Source organism: Phycodurus eques, unplaced genomic scaffold (genome assembly GCF_024500275.1).
Source record: "Phycodurus eques isolate BA_2022a unplaced genomic scaffold, UOR_Pequ_1.1 contig_134, whole genome shotgun sequence".
NCBI lineage: Eukaryota > Metazoa > Chordata > Actinopteri > Syngnathiformes > Syngnathidae > Phycodurus > Phycodurus eques.
Genome location: NW_026904131.1, coordinates 43,974 through 71,421, shown reverse-complemented (window position 1 = coordinate 71,421; position 27,448 = coordinate 43,974). Strand labels below are relative to the sequence as shown.

The following is a 27,448-nucleotide window of genomic DNA, read 5'->3' as shown; positions in this document are numbered from 1 at the left end:
CCTCTTCTACTCTCCCTTCTCTCTCATTTTCCTCATTCATCAACTCCTCAAAGTATTGTTTTCATCTAGCTAGCACACTGCTGGCACCAGTCAACATATTTCCATCTCTATCCTTAATCACCCTAACCTGCTGCACTATCCTTCCCATCTCAACCCCTGTGTCTGGCCCGCATGTATAGATCCTTTTCTTTAGTGTCCAACCTGCCATACATGTCATCATATGCCTCTTGTTTGGCCTTTGCCACCTCTACCTTTGCCCTGTGTCGCATCTCAATGTATTCCTTTCACCTCTCCTCGGTCCTCTCAGTGTCCCACTTCTTCTGAGCTAACCTTTTTCCTTGTAGGATTTCCTGTACTGTTGTGGTTCCACCACCAAGTCTCCTTTTCTCCTTTCCTGTCAGAAATACACCAAGTACTCTCCTGCCTTCCTCTCTGATCACCTTGGCTGCAGAGGTCCAGTCTTCTGGAAGCTCCTCCCATCCACCGAAGGCCTGTCTCACCTCTTCCCGAAAAGCTGCACAACACTCATCCTGTCTCAGCTTCCACCACATGGTTCTCTTCTCTGCCTTTGTCTTCCGAATCTTCCTCCCCACCACCAGAGTCATCTTACACACCACCATCCTATGCTGTCTAGCCACACTCTCCCCTACCACTACCTTACAGTTGGTAACCTCCTTCAGATTACATCATCTGCACAAGATGTAATCCACCTGCGTGCTTCTACCTCCGCTCTTGTCGGTCACCCTATGTTCGTGCCTCTTCTGGAAAAAAGTGTTGACTACAGCCATTTACATCCTTTTTGCAAAGTCTACCACCATCTGTCCCTCCAAGTTCCTTTCCTGGATGCCGTAGTTACCCATCACTTCTTCATCACCCCTTTTACCTTCACCAACATGTCCATTACAATCTGCACCAATTACGACTCTCTCTCTGTCTGGGATGCTCAGAACTACTTTGTCTAGCTCCTTCCAGAATTTCTCTTTCACCTCTAGGTCACATCCTACCTGTGGGGCATAGCCACTTATCACATTATACATGACACCCTCAATTTCAAGTTTCAGCCTCATCACACGATCTGATACTCTTTTCACCTCCAAGACATTCTGAGCCAACTCTTCTTTTAAAATAACCCGACTCCATTTCTCTTCCCATCTCCACCATGGTAAAATAATTTAAACCCTGCCCCTAAACTTCTAGCCTTACTGCCTTTCCACCTGGTCTCCTGGACACACAATATATCAACCTTTCTCCAAAGCATCATGTCAAGCAACTCCCGAGATTTTCCTGTCATAGTCCCAACATTCAAAGTCCCACATTCAGTTCAAGGCTCTGTGTTTTCCTCTTCTCTTTCTGCCGAAGAACCCGCTTTCCACCTCCTCTTCTTCTTTGACTTCGACCCACAGTAGCTGAATTTTCAACGGCGCCCTGCAGGTTGACGGCGCCGGTGGCAGCCGTTGTTAACCCGGGCCACGACCGATCCGGTATGGAATTCTTTGGATGAACGCTCATATTTGTTTGGCAAAGTTTTAAGCCGGATGCCCTTCCTGACGCAACCCTCTGCATTTATCCGGGCTTGGGACCGGCCTACAGTTTGCACTGACTTGTGCCCCCCATAGGGCTGCATTAAAAAATCTTGCTTTGGCCGGGAATCGAACCCAGGTCAACTGCTTGGAAGGCAGCTATGCTCACCACTATACCACCAACGCCTGCGTAAATACAACCAACACCTGCATCCTATATATGCGGCTGATATAACCACTGACCATTTTAAATCATGGAGTGAGATTTTTTGAATCTGAAACAATGTCCAAGCAGAAACCCAATAAAAATATATTACAAACAAAAGAGCTTCACAAAACATGTGCAAGTATAGTCTCAATATTAGTAGATACAGTGTCAAAACAAATTTCAAAACAGTCAAATTAAAATCGCAAAAAAATATTCAAGAGCCCAGCCCATCACAAAATACAACCACACAAAAACACACACACACACATAAACAAGCACACAGTGATTAATACCGGGAGTGTCGCGATATTGCCAGGGAAGGAGAAATCATTATTATTATTATTATTCAGGGTGCAATGATCCATTCTTAATATCGATGTATCGATTCATATTCCTAGGATTAGATTAGATAAGATTAGATTTTCGTACGGCAGACTTGAGATGGATGAATGTGTGTTTTTTGAATTATTTTTTATTTCTTTTTTTTTACCACTTTTAATGATAAATTGTTCAGCGTGACTCGATTAAGTTTGGGAACATGGGAGTATTAAATTGTGTTGTTTTTTTTCTGGCGCGATTGAATGGGCCAGTCTAAGAAGCGAATCACATCACCCATGATTCACTGCTCACTGCGCAGGATGAGAAGTGCGCAGTGCAGAACGCAAAACTTCACAAGTGGAATCTGTAAAGGTTGAATCCAGGCCACTGAATGTCCATCAAAGTTAAATCAGTAAAGTATTTGATGAAAAGTATGGACGCATTTTGGTTTTCCAGTCGTAAAAAACAATTGAGGAAAAAAACATGACGGGCATGCAATAAACCGTCGACAAGTCATGAAATAAAAGTAATATGAAAAGCCACACTCACCCTCAAGCAAGAAGCAAGCCGAGGCCAACCATCAATTTGTGAGACTTCTTCATGATTGCACAATCGAGAGCTAAAAGGTTGGGAAACACATTTGAAATTCCTTCACGGACATACTGTACTTCAGCAAAACGAACACCAACACGACTAAGACAGACCAAGGTAGTCAAAGAGAGCATCGAGCAGGCAGACTGGAAAGTGTCTCACCCTGGACAGATGGCAACTTGAACATCACAAGCTACTCAGAGCTCCTTAACTATGATGTCACACATCGTGACTCGTGAGTGAGTACTAATAAATACAATTTCGAACATGCATACATGAGGTGTGGGTGTTCAATTACAATAAGATTTTCATCATTTTTCAAAACACATCAGAAGTAGCAGGTAAACCGAGTGTTCATCCAACCTGTCATTTGCATTTTATTCAAATAAAGTGTGAATGCATTTGCCATTATTATCATTTGCCAGAATGGTTGGTTATCGCTTGCTTTTTTTGTTTTTCCATAATTAACTTTACCTGATATCTTCACAAAATATATATATCTTTACTGCAGCAGACATCACTGTCATGTCCGAGGACGTGTTTGACCTACTGCGTGACAAAGTACAGCAAGACAGACGCAAGGCTTCAACAGCACAAGACGTGGGCTCAGACTTCCTGTGCACTTGTTCTGTACACCTTGCAAAGCGCACCTCGGTGCCATCTTTTTGCCCACCCTGTCGTTTCCAAGGCCGAGAACCCAACTCTTCTGGTGCATCTACAACGACCACTTGGGTTGTGCAATTTCTTCTGTGCTGGTTACAAGCCTTCTTCCGCTGCTCTACATGGTTTGAGTTGTCGAAGTTGCCTGCTTTTCATTGAATCTTTCGGGGCTCGCCTTGGCGGCCACCCTCTCAATACTTCGACGCAGACGTCGCTTCCAGCTCATTCTTCAGAATCAGTGTCAGAATCATCTTTATTTGCCAAGTATGTCCAAAAACACACAAGGAATTTGTCTCCGGTAGTTGGAGCCGCTCTTGTACGACAACAGACAGTCAATTGACAGAGAACACTTTAGAGACAGAAAGACATTGACAAAAAAATAGTCACTGAGCAGTAAAGGGTTGCTAGTTATCTGGTAATGCCAGTACATTTTTTTTTTTTTTTTTTTTGACAATTGTGCAAAAGATGCAGAGTCCTCTCGCACTTAGAGCAGTTCGAATGACTAATATTGCAATAGTCCGGTGCAAAGACCATTGTGCAAAGGGCGCCGAGACTTCAAGGAGTGTATGCGGTTTAAAGTGACGAGGAGTGCGATAATCTGGGACAATGTTGGTTGTGCAAATGTTGCAGATACTCCTCAAACAGTGTGCAAATGGAGCAGATGCTACTCTGGCATGAGTGGCCAGTGTATGCAAATAGTGCAGCATGGCGAGACAACTAGAGTGAGTGCACGAGTAAAAAAACAACGAATTCAAGTCAAAAAAATTGCCAGCATGTTGTAATGGAATTGTAGGTTAAGTGTTTAAGAAGTTGATCGCAAGAGGGAAGAAGCTGTTGGAATGTCTACTAGTTCTAGTTTGCATTGATCGGTAGCGCCTACCTGAGGGAAGGAGCTAGAAGAGCTGGTGACCGGGGTGCGGAGGGTCCGAGAGGATTTTGCACGCTCTTGTCTTAGTTCTGACAGCGTGCAAGTCCTCAATGGTGGGTGGGGGGGGTACCGACAATCCATTCAGCACTTTTTATTGTCCGTTGCAGTCGGAGTTTGTCCTTTTTTGTACCAGCACCAAACCAGACTGTGATGGAAGAACACAGGACTGATTCGATGACCGCTGTGTAGAACTGTCTCAGCAGCTCCGGTGGCAGGCCGTGCTTTCACAGAAGCCGCAGGAAGTACATCCTCTGCTGGGCCTTTTTGAGGACGGAGTTGATGTTGGTCGCCCACTTCAGGTCCTGAGAGACTGTAATTCCCAGGAACTTGAAGGTCTCGACGGTTGACACAAGGCAGCTGGACAACGTGAGGGGCAGCTGTGGCGAAGGATGCCTCCTGAAGTCCACGATCATCTCTACAGTCTTGAGCGTGTTCAGCTCCAGGTTGTGTCGGCCGCACCGCAGCTCCAGCCGCTCCGCTTCCTGTCGATATGCAGACTCGTCACCATCCTTGATGAGGCCGATGACAGTGGTGTCATCTGCAAACTTCAGGAGTTTGACAGTCGGGTGCGCTGAGGTGCAGTCGTTCGTGTAGAGAGAGAAGAGCAGCGGAGAGAGGACACAACCTTGGGGCGCCCCAGTGCTGATGCTGCGTGTGGATGAGGTGGCCTCCCACACCCTGACCTGCTGTGTCCTGCCCGTCAGAAAGCTGTAAATCCAGCTGGTTTCTAGCTCGATTATACAGGGCCCTGTCCCCGCTCTGATATGCGTCCTCCTTAGCTTGGCGAAGCTGCTTAAGTTTAGCAGTGAACCACGGCTTGTTGTTGTTGAATGTGCGAAATGATTTTGTTGGTACACACACATCTTCACAGAAACTGATATAGGATGTAACAGTGTCCGTATATTCATCCAGGCTGCCAGCTGAATTTTCAAAGACACGCCAGTCTGTGCAGTCTAAGCAGCTTTGAAGTTCCATCTTTGCTTCATCGGTCCACCTTTTCACTGTTTTCACTGTAGGCTTCGCGCATGAATTAAGCAGTGATCAGACGAGCCCAGGGCGGCACGAGGTATAGCACGGCTATGTGTTTTTTAGCATCGTGTCGCAGTGGTCTAAAATGTTATTTTCCCTGGTAAGACAGTCGATGTGCTGCTTGTATTTAGGGAGTTCGTGGTAGAGTTTAGCTTTGTTAAAGTCCCCGAGAATCATGAGGGGTGAGTCCGGATGTTTTTTTTTCAATTTCGTTGACTTGTTCGACGAGCGTTAGCAGTGCGGTGTTCGTGTTAGCTTGAGGCGGAATAAAGGCGGCAGCGAGAATGAATGATGCAAACTCACGCGGCGAGTAAAATGGTTTGCAGTTCAAAAACAGCGACTCCAAATGCGGGCTGCAGTGTGTGCTGAGCTCCGTGACGTCCGCACACAATTTTTCATTGATATAGAAGCATACCTTTGTTTTCCCCGATGATTCCATGTCGCGGTCCGCTCGATGAATATGGAAGTCGGGAAGCATGACGGCGCCATCGGGTCCAGCGTCGTAAAGCCAGGTCTCCGTGAAGCACATGGCGGCGGTACGGCCGAAGTCTTTACTGGTCTTTAACAGAAGATGAAGCTCGTCCATTTTGTTGGGTAGGGAGCGTACATTCGCGAGGTGGATCGACAGGAACGCCAATCTGTGTCCTCTCTTGCCGAGTTTCACTTGGATCCCTCTGTGGCGCCGTTTCCGTCTCCATGCGCCGAAAACCGCGGACGCCGCCCCGGTAAGTAACTCGGGGAAAAGAACTGAGCGGATTTGCGAACGTTGGTGACAGAAAGTCCGGAGTAGCCTCCTTGATGGTTAGCAAGTCTCCCCTTGTGTAAGTGAGTCGTGTAGGGTCTCCAAAGACGGACGAAAAAACACAAAAACAAAGACAATACTAGAGAGCGCGTTACCGAGGCTACCACACTGGTAGGCGCCATCTTGGAACGATAAGCTGTTTTCCACCCGGTTTCGAAACCGAGGACCTTTCGCGTGTAAGGCGAATCAATAATCTAAAAAAAAAATTTAAAAATCCGAAAATAAAAATAGGAAACAAGGACAAAACAAACAGATTCACGACGACCATCTACACATCCAGGAGAAACAAGTCATCAGGGGCCTCATGTGCAAAAACCTACTGTGGCTTTCCGACTGAAACATGGCGTCGCTCAAATCCAGAAAACGTCTGCACAAAAACGTGGCGCAAGTTTTTTTCACGGCAAAGTTCAGATGTATCAAGAGTGAAATGAGCGTGGAAATGTGCGGTGCCTCACGCCAAATTCATGGCTGGCGTACGCACGTTTCTGCAGCTGTTGGTGATGGTGGGAAGGGTTAGAGAGACACATGGGCCTGTGCGCTCAGGAGGATGTGCCCAAAACCGCGGTGGCTGTTTGAATTTCTTCTCGTGCCCTCTGGCCTGAAGGGAGCGCCTCAGACTTTTCAAAGGCGAGTGAGGAGAAGCGGGACGGAACATGAATGAATGAATCAATGATTGATTACTCCACGATTTACCGTCCAAAACGTCAAATGCAGATTTTTCTTCCCATCGGCTTGCTGGCTGGCAGCTCCAAAAAGTACTGTTGGGTCTGTTAGACAAATCAAACCAGCAGTTTCCATAGTGTAGTGGTTATCACGTTTGCCTCACACGCAAAAGGTCCCTGGTTCGAAACCGGGTGGAAACAAGGCTTGTTCGTTCTTTTTTTCTTTTTATCTGCCATGAAAAACTAGTGGGAGAGATTTGTGTCAAAATCTTTGGCACAAATATATCTGCAATTAACACGTGGTTTTTACACGAGGGATAGCTTGCACTAGCAGCCATTTCTTCAAGCTAACGGCTAATGTTGAGTCAGTCAAGCACATAGAAACAAGCACACATAATTAAAATAAATGTAATTTAATAATAAATGTATGTACACATATATAATTCCCTCTGTGTCTCTAATGTGATTATTAAGCTTTTTATTTCACAATAATAATAATAATAATACATTAAACTTATGAAGCGCTTCGCAAGACAACCAAAGACGCTAATCAGATGACAATAACAGTGAGCAGGAAGCCCGGGTGGCGGGTGCTGGTCAACGACGCTGTCCACCGCAGTGGAATGCAGAAAAGTGAGAGCCTCGCTGGACGTCAGGGGATGCGGAAGGATGTTCGGTAGCTGAGCTCGCTGCACACATGTTCATGAGTCACAACCGAAGCCGGGTGTTCGAGAGTTTGCCGAGTCAGAGATAGGTAGGTGGTAATTTAGCTGAAGGTTTTTGTTTGTTTGTTTGATTGATTTTTTAAATCTCCCCGCCTTTCCTAGTTTACGTGACAACAACAACGCATCGTCCTTCGGTGAATGTGTTGAGTGAACATGAACCTCAGGGATGGATCATGAACGGAATGAGGAAGCACTTGAATGAGTCTCTGAAAATGAACTGAACGATTCGGTGAACGAATCTTTTTATAGAACTGCTTTAAATGATGCAGTACACTCAAAAGAACTGCCGTGCCCATTACTATTGCATCATGAGGATGTGTGGTTGTTCACACCTCCAACAGGTAAGGCCCCTCCCCCTCTTCTCTGGTTGGCTACGTGCGCGATGACCACCCGCGATCAAACGCCCAGGAGTGATGCACAGCGACAAGTCGCTGTAGCATCCTGTGAATGCAGCAAAAGTAGCAGTTTTGTCGTGTAGTGGCTATCATGTTCCTTTCATATGAGAAAGGTTTTTTTTCTTTTTCTTTTTAAATCTGATATCGACAACTAAGGGGGGAGATTTGTCTCAAAATTATTTACATGTTTGTCAGATCCACAAATATATCTGCGATTTACGTCTTCTTTTCTTTTTTATGTGTGAATTTATCATGACTTATCATTCAAAATATTATACGCTGGCCCGGTCTGTAATTAACTCCATGTCCACTCTTGGGCATTACAACCACAGCAGTTTCCATAGTGTAGTGGTTTTCACGTTAGCTTAACACACGAAAGGTCCCTGGTTTGAGTCCGGGTGGAAACAGGTTATTTTTTGTCTCTCTCGTCAGAGCTGTTGTACGTGGTTTGCTGGTCACGTTGTAAATCTTTAGTGGAGTGGAAGTTACTGTAGTTTAGTGGTGATCATGTGCACCTCCCATGTGAAAGGTCCCTTGTTTTAAGTCTAGTTGTGAACAAGGCCTTTTTGATGAGATGATCTTCTTCTTCTTTTCTTTTGGGGGTCGCCACAGCGCGTCATCCTTTTCCATGTAAGCCTCCTCTTTTTTTCTCCTTTTTTTGTCCTATTTGGCTGTTAGGTCAAGCAGAATGGAGGAAATGAAACATTAAATATGGTTGTTGCACGGGGCTGTAGCGCTACACCCTCTGTCTCAGCTTCCACCACATGGTTCTCTGCTCTGCCTTTGTCTTCCTAATCTTCCTCCCCACCACCAGAGTCATCTTCCACACCACCATCCTATGCAGTCGAGCCCCACTCTCCCTTACAGAAGGTAACCTCCTTCAGATTACATTGTCTGCACAAAATGTAATCCATCCATCCATCCATTTTCTGAGCCGCTTCTCCTCACTAGGGTTGAGGGCGTGCTGGAGCCTATCCCAGCTGTCATCGGGCAGGAGGCGGGGTACACCCTGAACTGGTTGCCAGCCAATCGCAGGGCACATACAAACAAACAACCATTCGCACTCACAGTCACACCTACGGGCAATTTAGAGTCTCCAATTAATGCATGTTTTTTGGGATGTGGGAGGAAACCTGAGTGCCCGGAGAAAACCCATGCAGGCACGGGGAGAACATGCAAACTCCACACAGACGGGGCCGGGAATTGAACCCGGGTGCTCAGACCTGTGAGGCTGACGCTCTAACCAGTCGGCAAGATGTAATCCACCTATGTGCTTCTCCATCCGCTCTTATAGGTCACCCTATGTTCCTGCCTCTTCTGGAAAAAAGTGTTCACTACAGCCATTTCCATCCTTTTTGCAAAGTCTACTACCATCTGTCCCTACAAGTTCCTTTCCTGAATGCCATTACTTCTTCATCAACCCTGTTTCCCTCACCAACATGTCCATAACAATCTGCACCAATCACGACTCTCTCCTTCTGGGATGCTCAGAACTACTTCGTCTCGCTCCTTCCAGAATTTCTCTTGCACCTCTCGGTCACATCCTACCTGTGGGGAATAGTCATTAATCACATTATACATAACACCCTCAATTTCAAGTTTCAGCCTCATCACTCGATTTGATATTCTTTTCACCTCCAAGACATTCTCAGTTAACTCTTCCTTTAAAATAACCCCTACTCCATTTCTTTTCCTATCTACACCATGGTAATAAAATTTAAACCATCTTCGACCCACAGTAGTTGAATTTCAGACATTGCTAACCCGGGACACGACCGATCGAGTACGGAATTCTTTGGATGAACACTCACATGAAGTGAGTGTTCTTGAACTAAGATGATTGAAGTTTTGTCCACATGTGATGTGTTCATGGGTCTCACACAGGACTCGAATGTGGGGGGGGGGGGGAATTTGACAATTGGTTGCGGGTGAGCTAGTGCCTATTTGCCACCTTGGGGTCCTGAGGTTCAAGACCCCGACTGGACCATCCGCCAACCGGGCTTGGGACCAGTCTACAGTTTGCACTGGCTTGTTCCCTCCATCGGACTGCATTAAGAGAGGATCAAACCCAGGTCAATGCAAATCATAATCATGAGAAACACATTTCCAAACAGGTTTAAGGATTAATCTTCCCTGACTGGGAATTGAATCCGGGCCACGGCGGTGAGAGCGCTGAATGGGGGGAGAAAGAAGAGAATGGAACAGGAAGCAGCCATAACCCGACCGGTAGAGATGCCGTGTGTAAGGATGCCATGCTGGGTAGGCAATTGTATTACGCATACAGTGTAAACAGCAAAAATGATGAAATGACGGTCACCGCTCATTGGTTAGCATTCAGGGCTTTGTTTCATGGCAGGAGGAACAAAATGTTTGAAGTTGATGTGGGACAGTGAAAATCCTCCACAGGGGCTTGTAGAGGGCCTAACACTTTCGTGGTGCTAGTGGCGCAATGGATAATGTGTCTGACTCCGGATCTGAAGATTCTAGGTTCAACTCCTGGCTAGCTCGTGTGCAGGTTTGCATGTGGTATTAAACCCAATTCAGAATTCTGTATTTGTTACGTTCACCTTAAATGTCTGCGTTACGTGAACTCATGCAACACTGTCAATGTGGACAGGTCTTTCCATGACAGTGTCCGACATAATGGAAACCCCTAATGTTAATAACTAGAAAAAAAAATCCTACATCATATTATTTGTTGTGTTATAATTAACATATAATAATACATAACACATAATAATATGTTGTGATTGTCGTATGAAATTGTGTGCAAGAAGGACAGCAGACTACGAGGAGGAACTATGTGAACCAAAAGAGGAGAAGGAGAATTTTTGTGTCTTGAAGGCTGGTTGAGTAAACATTTGTTCATGCCAAGTGAAATCAGTCTTCAGTCTGAAAATCTGATTGCAATGGTGGGAAGTAAGGTGTTTTGAACCTAACCCCAGCGGGGGAGTGGGGATTACTGCACATTCTTTACTGTACTTAAGTAGAGTTTTAGGTGTCTGTAAAAAATTTTTTATTTTACTGTCAACAATTTGCTTTTACTCTTTAAATTAAAAAAAAAACACCTGTAATTTCTCTTCCTTACTTTGTAAAAAATAACTACTTTTTTCAACCTCTATGGATGATCGACATGTTTAAAAAAAAACTTAAAAAGGGAGCGGTAAAGTCATCGACTGTTGAGGTCTCGATTAATTGAGATATTTCAGGTCTTGGCGGCACGGTGGACGACTGGTTAGAGTGTCGGCCTCACAGTTCTGAGAAGCGGGGTTCAATCCCTGACCCCGCCTGTGTGGAGTTTGCATGTTTAAGAAGTTTTTCAACTTCTTAAACACCTAACCTATAATTCCATTACAACAAGCTGGAAATTTTTTGACATTTCTGTGGGGCCAATTATGTATTACTCGTGCACTCACTGTAGTTGTCTCGCCGTGCTGCACTATTTGCATATACTGGCCACTCATGCCAGAGTAGCATCTGCTCCATTTGCACACTGATTGAGGAGTATCTGTAACATTTGCACAACCAACATTGTCCCAGATGATCGCACTACTCGTCACTTTAAACCGCATACACTCCTTGAAGTCTCAGCACCCTTTGCACAATGGTCATTGCACTGGACTATTGCAATATTAGTCATTCGAAGTGCTCTTCGTGCTAGAGGACTCTGCATCTTTTTGCACAATTGTTTTTTGTCAATGTCTTTATGTCCCCAAAGTGTTCTGTAAATTGACTGTCTGTTGTACTAGAGCGGCTCCAACTACCGGAGACAAATTCCTTGTGTGTTTTGGACATACTTGGCAAATAAAGATGATTCTGATTCTGATTCTGATGTTCTCCCTGTGCCTGCATGGGTTTTCTCCAGGCACTCCGGTTTCCTCCCACATCCCAAAAACATGCATTAATTGGAGACTCTAAATTGCCCATAGGTGTGACTGTGACTGTGAGTGCGAATGGTTGTTTGTTTGTATGTGCCCTGCGATTGGCTGGCAACCAGTTCAGGGTGTACCCCGCGTCCTGCCCGATGACAGCTGGGATAGGCTCCAGCAGGCCCGCGACCCTTGTGAGGATCAGCGGTTCAGAAAATGGATGGATGGATTTCGGGACTTAAAGGAACATCTAAAAACAATTAAAATCTTGATATAGTCATTGGTTATAGTTTTTTTGTCATTCATTTCAGAAAGTGAAACCCAAGTAAAATAAAGATATTACAAGCCCTTATTTTTTGCAAGCTGGTGATAATGGCTTACTAATTATGAAAACCCAAAAATCATAGTGTCAGAAAATTTGAATATATCTATCCAACACAAAATTGTGTCTAGTGAAAATAGTGAGTGGCTCGTAACTCTGCGAAGCCACTAGCCGCAGTGGCTGGTGAGCAAAAAGGTCATGTTAAGCTCTGGACCTGATGAAAGAGAATATTCTCATTGGCATGATGTTTAATCTTAAAACAAATGACTTTGGCTCTTATTTGAAATCTATATTCAGTGTACCTTCTTCAAGGCTTCCTGTTAACAAGTGTTGAGAATTAGCACTCGTGCTAAAACACTGCTTTGTCCAATGTCTTTGTGATGTTCATTTCAAACAAGCAAATGATTCCTGGAAATAGACTAACATTAACGTCAATACTCTGGCGATGGATTCCTGGATCTGGCAGGCTGAAATGCAGTTAGTGATGAGTGCTGATTGGGATCAGGTGCGCGGATGAGGTGCTGATTGCAGGGGAGACAAAAAGCGCCACCCGAGTTCCAAAAAAGGAACTGCAGGGACAGACCATGACTGATGTCTTTTTCGACATAAAAATAATGAAAAATCTTGTAGTCGAACACAAAACAGGGAATGCTCAAACGTTCTAATGATATTTTTTACCAGGCACTCACTCGTCACGATGTGTGACGTAGTGGTTATGTAGCTCTGAGTAGCTTGTGATGTTCAAGTTCCCATCTGTCCACGGTGAGACACTTTCCAGTCTGCCTGCTCGATGCTCTCATTGACTACTTTGGTCTGTCTCTTAGTAAAGTGTCTGCGTTAGCTTTTTGCTGAAGTACAGTATGTGGTGGAAATTTGTATCGTGGTTCAAATGTTTTTACCAACCTTTTAGCTCTCCATCTTGCGATCATGAAGAAAACCTGGTTGAAATCTCTCACAAATTGATGTTTGGCCTCAGCTTGCTTCTTGCTTCCGGTGATTGTGGCTTTTCATATCACTTATATTCCACAACTTGTCGGCAGTGGCGGCTTTCAGCAAACAGTTTAGTGCATGGCCCGAATTGTTTCACCTCTAATAATAATATGTGATTGGCTGGCGACCAGTTCAGGGCGTACACCGCCTCTCGCCCATAAATAGTGACCTTAGTGAGGATAAGCAGTACAGAAATTGGATGGATGGATAGATAATAATAATAACAATGATTTCTCCTTGCCTGACCACATTGCTAAACAACCGGTATTGATCACTGTCTGCTGTGTGCTTGTGTATGTGTGGGTAGTGTGTTCTCATGTGGCTGTTTTTTGTGTTTATTTTTGGTTATCTGTTGTTGACCAATACTGGCCACTCATACCAGAGTAGCATCAGCACCACTTGCACACTGACTGAGGAGTATCAACAACATTTGCAAAATGGAAATTGTCCCAGATTATCACACTACTAGTCACTTTAAACTGCATACATTCCTTGAAGTCTCGGCGCCTTTTGCACATTGGTCATTGCAATATTAGTCATTCAAACTGCTCTAATTGCTAGAGGACTCTGCATCTTTGTGCACAATTGTCAAAAAAAATAAAAATAAATTGTACCTGCATTACCAGATTACTAGCAACCTTTTATTTCTCAGTGACTGTTTTTTTCAATGTCTTTATGACTCAAAAGTATTCTCTGTCAATTGACTGTCGGTTGTCGTACAAGAGCGGCTCCAACTACAGAAGACAAATTCCTTGTGTGTTTTTGACATACTTGGCAAAATAAAGATGATTTTGATTCTGATTTTACATTGTGGGGAAGGGGTGGATTCTTGAATGTTTTTTGGCAATTTTAATTGTCTGTTTTTAAATTTGTTTTGATACATATTCATATTGAGATTGCATTTCCTCATATTTTGTCGAGGTCATTTGTTTGCATTTGTTTTTTTATTTAGTTTATGCGGGGACATTGTTTCAATTCCACACAGTTTTCCACTTCGGTCTAGTCGCTTGGGCCATTTTTTCATTTTGGTTTTGGAGGGGTTTGAAAGGATTAAAGGCATTTCAGTTCTTTTCAACGGGGAAAATAAATTTGACATGCAAGACGATTGAGTGACTCTCACTGTTTGAAGAATTGTATTTTATGAAGGATCCCATTTACACTTTTCAACCGTATCACCAAAAGTCAAACAGTTAATCACAATCTAGTTCGATCAATCATTTCCCCATTTTAAAACATGAGACAAAAGTATTTTGGCACCAGTGATAATTCTCAACATTTGTCCACAGGAGGCTTTTGGAAGAGACAAATAAAATGAAAAGATTGAAAAAATAAAAGATGGTAGACAGAATACAAGAATGTAGATTTTTGTAAACCAGTATGATCGTAATTTCCTTTGATATTAAACATTTATTTTTTCATTTGTTTTAGCCCGATACTTATGAGATAATCTTTGACCGCAAACTGAGCAGGTAAAACGTTTCTCACCAGTGTGGGTTCTTGTGTGTGTTTTTAAGTTTCCCTTGACTGAGAAGTTTGCCCACAAACTGAGCAGGCAAAAGGTTTCTCACCAGTGTGGGTTCTTGTGTGTCTTTTTAAGCTTCTGTTTTCAAGGCAAAAGGCCAAGGAGAGGCAAAAGGAATACATTGAGATGTAATGGTAGAGGTAGAGGTTGCAAAGGCCAAACAAGAGTCATATGATAACTTATGCCAGGTTGGACACAAAAGAAAGAGAAAATGATCTCTACAGGTTGGCCAGACAGAGGGATAGAGATGGGAAGGATGTGCAGCAGGTTAGGGTGATTAAGGATAGAGATGGAATTGTCTTGACTGGTGCCAGTAGTGTGCTGGATAGATGGAAAAAATACTTTGAGGAGTTGATGAATGAGGAAAATGAGAGGGAAGGAAGAGTAGAGGAGGCAACTGTGGTGGACCAGGAAGTGGCAATGATTAGTCAGGAGGAAGTTCGAAAGCCATTCGAGAGGATGAAAAATGGAAAGGGAATTGGTCCTGATGACATTTCTGTGGAGGTCTGGAAGCATCTCGGAGAGGTGGCTGTGGAGTTTTTGACCAGCTTGTTTAAGAATTCTAGCGGGTGAGAAGATGCCTGAGGAATGGTGATAGAGTGTGTTGGTGCCCAGTTTTAAGAACAAGGGTGATGTGCAGGATGATTCTGATGCTTATATAAAAAAGAATAACAGGCGCGTCAAGATCAGAATTCACCGTCATCCCGTATCGGTTAATTAGCAACAGAAAGCTCTGCGATTCCTCATTAAGTCTAACATACTTTGATAATTGTCAGATTTACTTTTCGACAGAAATGTTTGTTTTGCATTTCAGCAATGAGACAGAAATAATATAATGGGGGGAGGGGGGGGGTAAGTACTCTCTTCTCTCTGGTGCATCATTGAACAGTATGCAAACTTATTGTCATGTGTGTGTGTGTGTGTGTGTGTGCGTGTGTTCCAGGTTTTGTCTTCCTCTCTCACGTTTCTCACACACCTGCTCCTGTGAGCATCTTCACCACCTGTGCCTCGTTCATACCTAATTACCGATTGTATTTAACCTCGTGTCTCATTCCCACTCGTGACCAGTTCGTTGTACTTTGTCGTCACGTTCCAGCATTACTTGTCACAGACTCACAGTAAGACTTTGACCCTGTTCCGATTATCGACCTTGCCTCTTTGCCTCATGTTCTTGGATACTGTTGCCCTTCTTGGATTGCCTGCCCGTGTACTGACCTATGCCCGTCTTTTAAACCACTCTTTTTGGAAACTGTCCATTTGTTTTGGAGTCTTGCATTTTTGGGTCCTATCCTCTGTTCCGTTCATGACAGAACGAACTGGCCATAACATGGAACCAGCAGACTCAGACCCGGTGCGCAAAGCCCTTCAAGCGCAGGGTCAACGCCTCTCGAAGCAGGATGAGCAGCTTGCTGCCCTCCACCTTCATCTAGAGGTACTGTCAAGGCATCAGGACAATATGATGAGACAGGTGGCCTCACAGTTTGAACTTCTTATGAAAATTATCCAAGAAAAGGAACCAGTTGGCACCACACCCAATACCGCCACGGTATTTCCATGTGTAACAGTCAACATGCAGCCACCTGCCACCTCCGCTGCTGTCTGCCCACAGCTCTCTCGACCGGAGAGGTTCTCTGGAAATTCTGGGAACATTAAGCCGTTCATCACGCAGTGCGAACTCCACTTTGAGCTCCAGGCAGCTGCCTTCCCCACCGAGCGGGCAAAGATCGCTTTCGTCATTTCCCACCTGACTGGTCGTGCGGAGGCGTGGGCTACTGCTGAATGGAGCCGCAATTCCGCCACGTGTCATTCATGGGCTTTTTTCGTAAAGACTATGGAGCAACTTTTTCAATTTTCCACTCCTGATCGTGAGGCAGCTCGCTCCCTTGTCACCTTACGACAAGGCATGCGCAGGGTGTCAGATTACGCGATTGAGTTTCGCATTCTAGCAGCTGAGAGTCATTGGAATAATCGGGCGCTACTCGATGCCTTTTTTCAAGGACTATCCCCCGCTGTCAAGGATCATTTAGTGCCGCTAGACCTGCCGACCGACTTGGACACTCTCATCGCTCTCGCCGTAAAAATCGACAAGAGGCTTTTGGATCGCGAGCTGGATGGAGATCGGCGGAAGGCTGCGTCACCGCGCACTTTGAGGACAAGCCTCGGTGACCAGCCAAACCAAGGCAGATCCCCTGGTTCCGGTCTCAACCCACTGGCTAACGTCCCCACGGAGGAACCCATGCAACTGGGCAGGTTCCGTCTCTCCCCTGAGGAACGTCAACTGAGGGAAGGGCGGTGCTTCTACTGCGGTCAGTTGGGTCATTCCGTGAGCAACTGTCACGTCAAAGTTGCCGGTGCCGGTAGCAAGGGCACGGGAGAGGTGAGTCTGAATTTGATGAAGGAAGACCCTACACGGGTTCTTCCTAAAGTGACACTATGCTCTCCTGATCAAGAAATTCATACACCTGTATTAATTGACTCTGGTTCTGACGCAAACTTACTCAACTCCATCCTCGTTAAACGTATGCACCTTAGAACCTTTGAAATAAAACGCCACCGCAACACCTATGCTGCAGACGGCAGTTTTATGGGCAAAATCACTCACCGCACTCAAACACTCACATTGACATTTCCCGATTCTCACTCGGAACGCATTAGTTTTCATGTTTTTGACGCCATGAATCAGGACCTTATCTTAGGGAACCCATTGTTGAGATTACATAACCCCCACATTGACTGGTCCTCTGGGCAGGTTATGTCATGGGGCAGCAATTGCGCCCGGAACTGTTTCAAGCCGCCATGTGATGTTCAGGGTCATGTTTCTAAGGACAATCCACAGACCCCATCTGGGGATCCTGATTTATCTCAAGTGCCCACCTGTTACCAGGATATTAAAGACGTTTTTTCCAAGGCCAAATCCCTTCCACCCCACAGACCTTATGACTGTGCTATTGACTTGCTGCCTGGAACCACACCCCCTCGAGGCAGGTTGTTCTCTCTTTCAGGGCCGGAACACAAGGCCATGAAGGAGTACGTGGAGGAATCACTGGCAGCCGGGATCATTCGCCCATCTTCATCCCCTGCGGGAGCAGGATTTTTCTTTGTGGACAAGAAAGACAAGACCCTGCGACCCTGTATCGATTACCGGGGTCTCAACGATATCACTGTAAAAAACAGGTACCCTCTTCCTCTCATCTCCACCGCCTTTGAGTTCCTGGAGGGAGCCAAGGTTTTCACCAAACTGGACTTAAGAAATGCATATCATCTAGTCAGAATAAGGGAGGGGGATGAATGGAAAACAGCATTTAACACACCAACAGGACATTATGGATATTTGGTAATGCCTTTTGGGCTTACTAACGCTCCAGCTGTTTTCCAGAACCTCGTCAATGATGTCCTGCGTGACATGCTGAATGTTTATGTTTTTGTTTATTTGGATGACATTTTGATTTTCTCCCCGGATGAGGAGACTCACATTATTCATGTCCGCTCTGTTTTGCAGCAGTTACTGCAGAACCAACTATATGTTAAGGCTGAGAAATGTGAGTTCCACAAGGCGTCAGTTTCTTTTCTGGGTTTTGTCCTGGCTCAAGGTGAAGTCAAAATGGACCCTTGCAAAGTCGATGCAGTAATTAATTGGCCTACTCCCACGTCACGCAAAGATGTACAAAGGTTCTTAGGGTTCGCAAACTTCTACAGAAAATTCATCAGGAATTTCAGTTCTATAGCCTCTCCTTTGCATGATCTTACCTCGCCACACAAACCTTTTGCATGGAACCCGCTTTGTCAGGCAGCGTTTCAAAAACTTAAGTCGAGCTTTACCTCCGCTCCCATCCTTACTTTGCCAGATCTCCAACAGCAGTTTGTGGTAGAAGTCGATGCGTCTGATGCCGGAATAGGAGCAGTGCTCTCCCAGAAATCTCTCAAGGATGATAAATTACATCCTTGTGCTTTTCTCTCCTAAAAATTGACCCCAGCTGAGAAAAATTATGACATTGGTGACCGTGAACTGCTGGCAGTCAAGGTGGCCTTGATGGAGTGGAGGCACTGGCTAGAGGGGGCACAGACTCCGTTTTTAGTATGGACAGATCACAAGAACCTTGAGTATATTAAGACTGCTAAAAGCTTAAATGCGAGGCAGGCTAGATGGGCTCTGTTCTTTACTAGATTTAATTTCACGCTATCCTTCCGACCCGGTTCTAAAAATGGTAAGCCAGCTGCTTTGTCACGCATTTTCTCCGAAGAGAATTCTTTGTCCGACCCAAAGACTATTTTGCCCAAGTCATGTTTTATTTCCGCTTTTGTTTGGGACATTGAAACGGCGGTTAAAGGGGCTCTGAAAGACACTCCTAGCCCTGACGATTGCCCTGAAAACAGGCTTTATGTGGTTCCGACCTTAAGGGGAAGAGTCATCCACTGGGCTCACACGAACCGCACTGTATGTCACCCAGGCATTGCCAAGACTCAATCAGTGGTCGAACAGCGCTTTTGGTGGCCTAATATTAGGAGGGATGTTATTGATTATGTCAATGCTTGCCAGGTATGTGCTGCCAACAAGCCCTCTCATCAACGTCCTTCTGGGGAGTTGCGACCCCTGCCAATACCACAACGTCCTTGGTCAGACATTTCCGTAGACTTTGTGACAGGATTACCGGCCTCTAAAGGCAATACCACCGGGTTTCATCCTGAAACCAACGGCCAAACCGAGAGGCTGAACCAGGAGCTGGAGACTGGGCTCCAATGTCTCGCTTCACAGGATCCGCGATCCTGGTCTCAGAAATTGGTTTGGGTCGAATTCTCCCACAATTCCCTCCCCTCTGCATCCACTGGTCTATCGCCTTTTCACGTTGTGCATGGTTACCAACCATCTCTGTTTCCTGCCATAGGCCCTGAGTCCACAGTTCCAGTGGCATTAACCTTGGTGAGACGCTGCAGGAGGACCTGGGAGCGAGCCCGACAGATGCTGCTGCGCCAGGGACGGTCCTACAAAGCCGCTGCTGACCGTCGGAGGACACCGGCCCCGAACTACAAAGTGGGTCAGCGAGTTTGGCTCTCGACCAAACATATTCCACTCCGGGTGGAGTCCAAGAAGCTCGCTCCCAGGTTCGTTGGGCCCTTCCCCATCACAAAGATCATCAACCCTGTCACCATGAAGCTGAGGCTCCCAAGGTCGATGCGGGTCCACCCTGCTTTTCATGTCAGCCTACTCAAACCAGCCCGGGAGTCCCCTCTGGTTCCGCCTTCCAGGCCCCCTCCTCACCCCCGATTTGTGGATGGGGGCCCTGTCTTCGCTGTGACGCGGCTGTTGTCGTCTCGTCGGAGGGGGAGGGGGTTTCAATATCTGGTGGACTGGGAGGGCTATGGGCCTGAGGAACGTTCATGGGTACCGTCTGCGTTTATCATGGACGATTCGCTCATTCGGGACTTCCGTGTTGCGCATCCAAGGGCCCCAGGGCCGTCTGGGGCCGGCCGTTAAGGGGGGGGTACTGTCGTGTGTTCCAGGTTTTGTCTTCCTCTCTCTCGTTTCTCACACACCTGCTCCTGTGAACATCTTCACCACCTGTGCCTCGTTCATACCTAATTACCGATTGTATTTAACCTCGTGTCTCATTCCCACTCGTTGCCAGTTCGTTGTACCTTGTCGTCACGTTCCAGCATTCCTTGTCACAGACTCACAGTAAGACTTTGACCCTGTTCCGATTATCGACCTTGCCTCTTTTCTCATGTTCTTGGATACTGTTGCCCTTCTTGGATTGCCTGCCCGTGTATGCCCGTCTATTAAACCTCTCTTTTTGGAAACTGTCCATTTGTTTTGGAGTCTTGCATTTTTGGGTCCTAGCCTCTGTTCCGTTCATGACAATAGCGATGTTGGACAGGCAGATAAGGCAAACGCACTTTGAAAATGACATCGTAAAAAAATAGTCCTCCTCCCATTCCGTATGGAAGTGGTACGTTTTCGTCTTTTTACTTGGTCCAGCGCCCTCACACATTTTTATCCCTTAAGTTTAGTTTCTAAATTAAACGATAAGTCACTAGCTTGCAAGGAAGGCGCCGTTGTGTGCGCCTGCGCATGCCTGTCTGTGTACATCTGCATGACGCGATCTACCCACACTACCTTTGCGATCGACTGGTCGATCGCGATCGACGTATTGGGCACCCGTGGTCTAGAGCACGATACATGTAGTTGTTGTGTGTTGCCAAAATGTAAAGTAATGACACCAATGTAATGGACATGACTGACCCCCAAACCCAGACTGAGCTACATCGCTGTCTCCGATCCCCCGGCGAGACAGACGGCAACGGGTATGCTAGATTTAACTTCGCACACGGACGCTAAATGAATTACCAGCCAGTCCCAAGGAGCTCATCAAAGCTGCGCTACGGTCAACTGGTTTCTCACTCAAACGTTAAGTCAATTAACTTTCACCCCCAGCCAGCCTGAAGTGTTTCATTAACAAAGACTTTTTTGGGGGAGGGGGAAACTGGCTTAATCACCAAGAAGGTGAGGAACCTGCTGTTTGATGGCTCTCGTTCGACCAACTTGCCGAAGACTGGCTTAGCCAGGAAGCCCCACCTCGCACCATGAGGTGGCGAGGACACATCGGACCCTTCCCCACCGCACGGCATAGTGCCAGCGCGCCGAGCTACCCTTTTGGGTGCCCGGGCAAACTCCGTCGGGAAGGAAGCTGGGGCAGCGCACGTCCGCTCCGAACGTCTTGCAAATAGCGACATACGGGCTCGGGCCGCCTTGCCTGGGAACATTTTTTTTTCCTGCTCTCCTTTTTCCTTTCCTTTTCTGCCAAATCCACCTGTTCCCCGTGCAGACCAGACCGGCCAAACATCCGGGAAATCGACCAGCCTGCGTAAATTCTGTTTCATGCAAAGTAAGTCCAGCTTGTGGTCTACTGAAAGTACAGATTAGTGCATATTTAGCACATATATTCTCTTAATTCCATCCCACTCACTAGTAGACATTCCAACAGCTTCTTCCCTCTTGCGATCAACTTCTTATACACCTAACCTATAATTCCATTACAACAAGCTGGCAATTTTTTGACTTGAGTTCGTTGTCACATTTCTGTGGGGCCAATTATTTATTACTTGTGCACTCACTGTAGTTGTCTCGCCATGCTGCACTATTTGCATATACTGGCCACTCATGCCAGAGTAGCATCTGCTCCATTTGCACACTGATTGAGGAGTATCTGTAACATTTGCACAACCGACATTGTCCCAGATGATCGCACTACTCGTCACTTTAAACCGCATACACTCCTTGAAGTCTCAGCGCCCTTTGCACAATGGTCATTGCACCGGACTATTGCAATATTAGTCGTTCGAACTGCTCTAAGTGCGAGAGGACTCTGCATCTTTTTGCACAATTGTTTTTTGTCAATGTCTTTATGTCCCCAAAGTGTTCTGTAAATTGACTGTTTGTTGTACTAGAGCGGCTCCAACTACCGGAGACAAATTCCTTGTGTGTTTTGGACATACTTGGCAAATAAAGATGATTCTGATTCTGATTCTGATTTGTGTTTAGATGAACAAGAACAGGAATCCCCAGCTATATGCATTGTCAATACATGCTCATTCCACCCTCACATCACAAGCCCAGCCTCTTCCTACCAATGTTTGTCCTTCGTTTGCTTTTTCCTGCCTTGTTTCCTTGGAGATTCCCCCTGGTAGAGCTCATGAAATTTTCGAGAAAAATTCACTACCTGTATCATTTGTGTGTGTTTGGGTTCGACAAAAGACCTCTGGCTATCGAGAACCCATCTAATTCCTGTAGCAACCTTCAGATTACAAGACAGATAAAAGGTTTGTCGTCGCTTTCTCCGAAATTTTATACGTCGAAAAAGTGACCATTTACGAGACCAAATAGCTTGATTTATAACGCTGGAACATAAAATCACGCTAAACCGGAAGTGACGCAGGAGTCGCGTCAGGCTTAAAACCTGGATAATGGTCACATCCTACAGTTGTTCTCTTAATTCCATCCCACTCACACAAACCAGCCAAATCATCTGACACGTTTGTCAGGTCTTGCTGTTCCTGATCCTGTCCTCATTCATTTTTGTTCCTCTCCCATCATTCAAACACACCAAGTTTTTATCTCTATGATTTCCTCCACTACCACTCCGTTCCCATCATTATTGCCATCCCATAATGTACTATGCGCATTAAAATCCCCACACCATACCATGCTACCTGTCATATACATAACCAGTTAATCCAATAATTTAAGTGGAAGCTTCATACACGGATTATTATAATTTATTATTTTTAAACCTTCTTTTGGAACCATTTATATAACTACATATTCTAATTCTATATATTTCCTTATAATTCTATATTGTATATCTTGTTTTAGAAAAATCGCTCGTCCACGTCCACGACTCTATCTCTTCTAATGCTTTCATATCTGTTAATTACAAAATCTAATGCTGGTTTAAGCCACGTTTCCTGGACACAGATAACATCAGGTTTCTTTTCAAGTTCTTTCGTGAATCCTATTGGCTAATAAACCTCTCGCGTTCCATTATATTATTAGCATGATATTTGATCAATCTGGATCCTCTGCCCAGATGCTTCTGTTCCACCTCCATTTTTGTGCCACATCCTTGCAGGCCTCATGCATGACAGGTTTTCTTTCAGTCCCAAATCCTTCTCTGCTGCCTTAACACTAATTTCAATCCTTTCTGTTTTCTGTTTTACTGCAATTTCCACCCAATTTATGACGTACACCATACAGAGAATCACATTTTCTGTTGGCATGGCAATATTCTCACTCTGTTTTTTATTTTGGACCCGCTTCACTGATTTTATTGACCACTTGAACCGGACTGATTTCGTCTTTCGTACTTTGCATCCACACCCAAATGTCACCCTGTGTTCTCCTCCACATTTTGGACAACTCTGTCTCCCTTGTGTCCATATCGTTGACATTTGGAACATCTGAGAAATCGGACCGGAAAAATCATACTTTTGCGTCTGTTGAGACGTATAACGGGGTAGACAAACAGCAGACAACAGCTCGAAAGATAAGCTGTTTCCACCCGGTTTCGAAACCGAGGACCTTTCGCGTGTAAGGTGAATCAATAATCTAAAAAAAAAAATTTTAAATCCGAAAATAAAAATAGGAAACAAGGACAAAACAAACAGATTCACGACGACCATCTACACATCCAGGAGAAACAAGTCATCAGGGGCCTCATGTGCAAAAACCTGTGTGGCTTTCCGACTGAAACATGGCGTCGCTCAAATCCAGAAAACGTCTGCACAAAAACGTGGCGCAAGTTTTTTTCACGGCAAAGTTCAGATGTATCAAGAGTGAAATGAGCGTGGAAATGTGCGGTGCCTCACGCCAAATTCATGGCTGGCGTACGCACGTTTCTGCAGCTGTTGGTGATGGTGGGAAGGGTTAGAGAGACACATGGGCCTGTGCGCTCGGAGGATGTGCCCAAAACCGCGGTGGCTATTTGAATTTCTTCCCGTGCCCTCTGGCCTGAAGGGAGCGCCTCAGACTTTTCAAAGGCGAGTGAGGAGAAGCGGGACGGAACATGAATGAATGAATCAATGATTGATAACTCCACGATTTACCGTCCAAAACGTCAAATGCAGATTTTTTTTCCATCGGCTTGCTGGCTGGCAGCTCCAAAAAGTACTGTTGGGTCTGTTAGACAATTCAAACCAGTAGTTTCCATAGTGTAGTGGTTATCACGTTTGCCTCACACGCAAAAGGTCCCTGGTTCGAAACTGGGTGGAAACAAGGCTTGTTTGTTCTTTTTTCTTTTTATCTGCCATGAAAAACTGTGGGAGAGATTTGAGTTAAAATCTTTGGCACAAATATATCTGCAATTAACACGTGGTTTTTACACGAGGGATAGCTTGCACTAGCAGCCATTTCTTCAAGCTAACGGCTAATGTTGAGTCTGTCAAGCACATAGAAAGAAGAACACATAATTAAAATAAATGTAATTTAATAATAAATGTATGTACACATATATAATTCCCTCTGTGTCTCTAATGCGATTATTAAGCTTTTTATTTCATAATAATAATAATAATCATACATTAAACTTATGAAGCGCTTCGCAAGACACCCAAAGACGCTAATCAGATGACAATAACAGTGAGCAGGAAGCCCGGGTGGCGGGTGCTGGTCAACGACGCTGTCCACCGCAGTGGAATGCAGAAAAGTGAGAGCCTCGCTTGACGTCAGGGGATGCGGAAGGATGTTCGGTAGCTGAGCTCGCTGCACACATGTTCATGAGTCACAACCGAAGCCGGGTGTTTGAGAGTTTGCCGAGACAGAGCTAGGTAGTTGGTAATTTAGCTGAAGGTTTTTGTTTGTTTGTTTGTTTGTTTGTTTTTTAAAATCTCCCCGCCTTTCCTAGTTTACGTGACAACAACAACGCATCGTCCTTCGGTGAATGTGTTGAGTGAACATGAACCTCAGGGATGGATCATGAACGGAATGAGGAAGCACTTGAATGAGTCTCTGAAAATGAGCTGAACGATTCGGTGAACGAATCTTTTTGTAGAACTGGTTTAAATGACACTCAAAAGAACTGCCGTGCCCATTACTATTGCATCATGAGGATGTGTGGTTGTTCACACCTCCAACAGGTAAGGCCCCTCCCCCTCTTCTCTGGTTGGCTACGTGCGCGATGACCACCCGCGATCAAACGCCCAGGAGTGATGCACAGCGACAAGTCGCTGTAGCATCCTGTGAATGCAGCAAAAGTAGCAGTTTTGTCGTGTAGTGGCTATCATGTTCCTTTCATATGAGAGAGGTTTTTTTTCCTTTTCTTTTTAAATCTGATATCGACAACTAAGGGGGGAGATTTGTCTCAAAATTATTTACATGTTTGTCAGATCCACAAATATATCTGCGATTTACGTCTTCTTTTCTTTTTTATGTGTGAATTTATCATGACTTATCATTCAAAATATTTATACGCTGGCCCGGTCTGTAATTAACTCCATGTCCACTCTTGGGCATTGCATCCACAGCAGTTTCCATAGTGTAGTGGTTTTCACGTTAGTTTAGCACACGAAAGGTCCCTGGTTTGAGTCCGGGTGGAAACAGGTTATTTTTTGTCTCTCTCGTCAGAACTGTTGTACGTGGTTTGCCGTCTTTACTGGAGTGGAAGTTACTGTAGTTTAGTGGTGATCATGTGCACCTCCCATGTGAAAGGTCCCTTGTTTTAAGTCTAGTTGTGAACAAGGCCTTTTTGATGAGATGATCTTCTTCTTTTCTTTTGGGGGTCGCCACAGCGCGTCATCCTTTTCCATGTAAGCCTCCTCTTTTTTTCTCCTTTTTTGTCCTATTTGGCTGTTAGGTCAAGCAGAATGGAGGAAATGAAACATTAAATATGGTTGTTGCACGGGGCTGTAGCGCTACACCCTCTGTCTCAGCTTCCACCACATGGTTCTCTGCTCTGCCTTTGTCTTCCTAATCTTCCTCCCCACCACCAGAGTCATCTTCCACACCACCATCCTATGCAGTCGAGCCCCACTCTCCCTTACAGAAGGTAACCTCCTTCAGATTACATTGTCTGCACAAGATGTAATCCATCCATCCATCCATTTTCTGAGCCGCTTCTCCTCACTAGGGTTGCGGGCGTGCTGGAGCCTATCCCAGCTGTCATCGGGCAGGACGCGGGGTACACCCTGAACTGGTTGCCAGCCAATCGCAGGGCACATACAAACAAACAACCATTCGCACTCACAGTCACACCTACGGGCAATTTAGAGTCTCCAATTAATGCATGTTTTTTGGGATGTGGGAGGAAACCGGAGTGCCCGGAGAAAACCCACGCAGGCACTGGGGAGAACATGCAAACTCCACACAGGCGGGGCCGGGAATTGAACCCGGGTGCTCAGAACTGTGAGGCTGACGCTCTAACCAGTCGGCAAGATGTAATCCACCTATGTGCTTCTCCATCCGCTCTTGTAGGTCACCCTATGTTCCTGCCTCTTCTGGAAAAAAGTGTTCACTCCAGCCATTTCCATCCTTTTTGCAAAGTCTACTTCCATCTGTCCCTACAAGTTCCTTTCCTGAATGTCCATAACAATCTGCACCAATCACGACTCTCTCCTTCTGGGATGCTCAGAACTACTTCGTCTCGCTCCTTCCAGAATTTCTCTTGCACCTCTCGGTCACATCCTACCTGTGGGGAATAGTCATTAATCACATGATACATAACACCCTCAATTTCAAGTTTCAGCCTCATCACTCGATTTGATATTCTTTTCACCTCCAAGACATTCTCAGTTAACTCTTCCTTTAAAATAACCCCTACTCCATTTCTTTTCCTATCTACACCATGGTGATATAATTTAAACCATCTTCGACCCACAGTAGCTGAATTTCAGACGTTGCTAACCCGGGACACGGCCGATCTAGTACGGAATTCTTTGGATGAACACTCACATGAAGTGAGTGTTCTTGAACTAAGATGATTGAAGTTTTGTCCACGTGTGATGTGTTCATGGGTCTCACACAGGACTCGAATGGGGGGGGTTGGTTGCAGGTGAGCTAGTGCCTATTTGCCACCGTGGGGGCCTGAGGTTCAGTTGATGTGGGACAGTGAAAATCCTCCACAGGGGCTTGTCGAGGGCCCAACGCTTTTATGGCGCTAGTGGTGCAATGGATAATGTGTCTGACTCTGGATCTGAAGACTCTAGGTTCAACTCCTGGCGATCTCGTGTGCAGGTTTACATGTGGTTTTAAACCCAATTCTGTATTTGTTACGTTCACCTTAAATGTCTGCGTTATGCGAACTCATGCAACACTGTCAATGTGGTCAGGTCTTTCCATGACAGTGTCCAACATAATGGAAACCCCTAATGTTAATAACTAGAAAAAAAACATCCTACATCAAATGATTTGTTGTGTTATAAT

General features: G+C 45.3%; 4 non-coding genes across 4 annotated transcripts; 3 read left to right on the top strand and 1 right to left on the bottom strand.

Annotated features, from left to right (window-relative positions):
• Nucleotides 1-1,634: 1,634 nt before the first annotated feature.
• Nucleotides 1,635-1,706, bottom strand: trnag-ucc (transfer RNA glycine (anticodon UCC)). The gene has a single exon. It is a non-coding gene; the product is annotated as a tRNA-Gly (tRNA).
• Nucleotides 1,707-6,846: 5,140 nt separating this feature from the next.
• On the top strand, nucleotides 6,847-6,919 carry trnav-cac (transfer RNA valine (anticodon CAC)). Its single transcript has one exon. It is a non-coding gene; the product is annotated as a tRNA-Val (tRNA).
• Nucleotides 6,920-24,234: 17,315 nt separating this feature from the next.
• Nucleotides 24,235-24,307, top strand: trnav-cac (transfer RNA valine (anticodon CAC)). Its single transcript has one exon. It is a non-coding gene; the product is annotated as a tRNA-Val (tRNA).
• Nucleotides 24,308-25,556: 1,249 nt separating this feature from the next.
• On the top strand, nucleotides 25,557-25,629 carry trnaa-agc (transfer RNA alanine (anticodon AGC)). The gene has a single exon. It is a non-coding gene; the product is annotated as a tRNA-Ala (tRNA).
• Nucleotides 25,630-27,448: the final 1,819 nt, after the last annotated feature.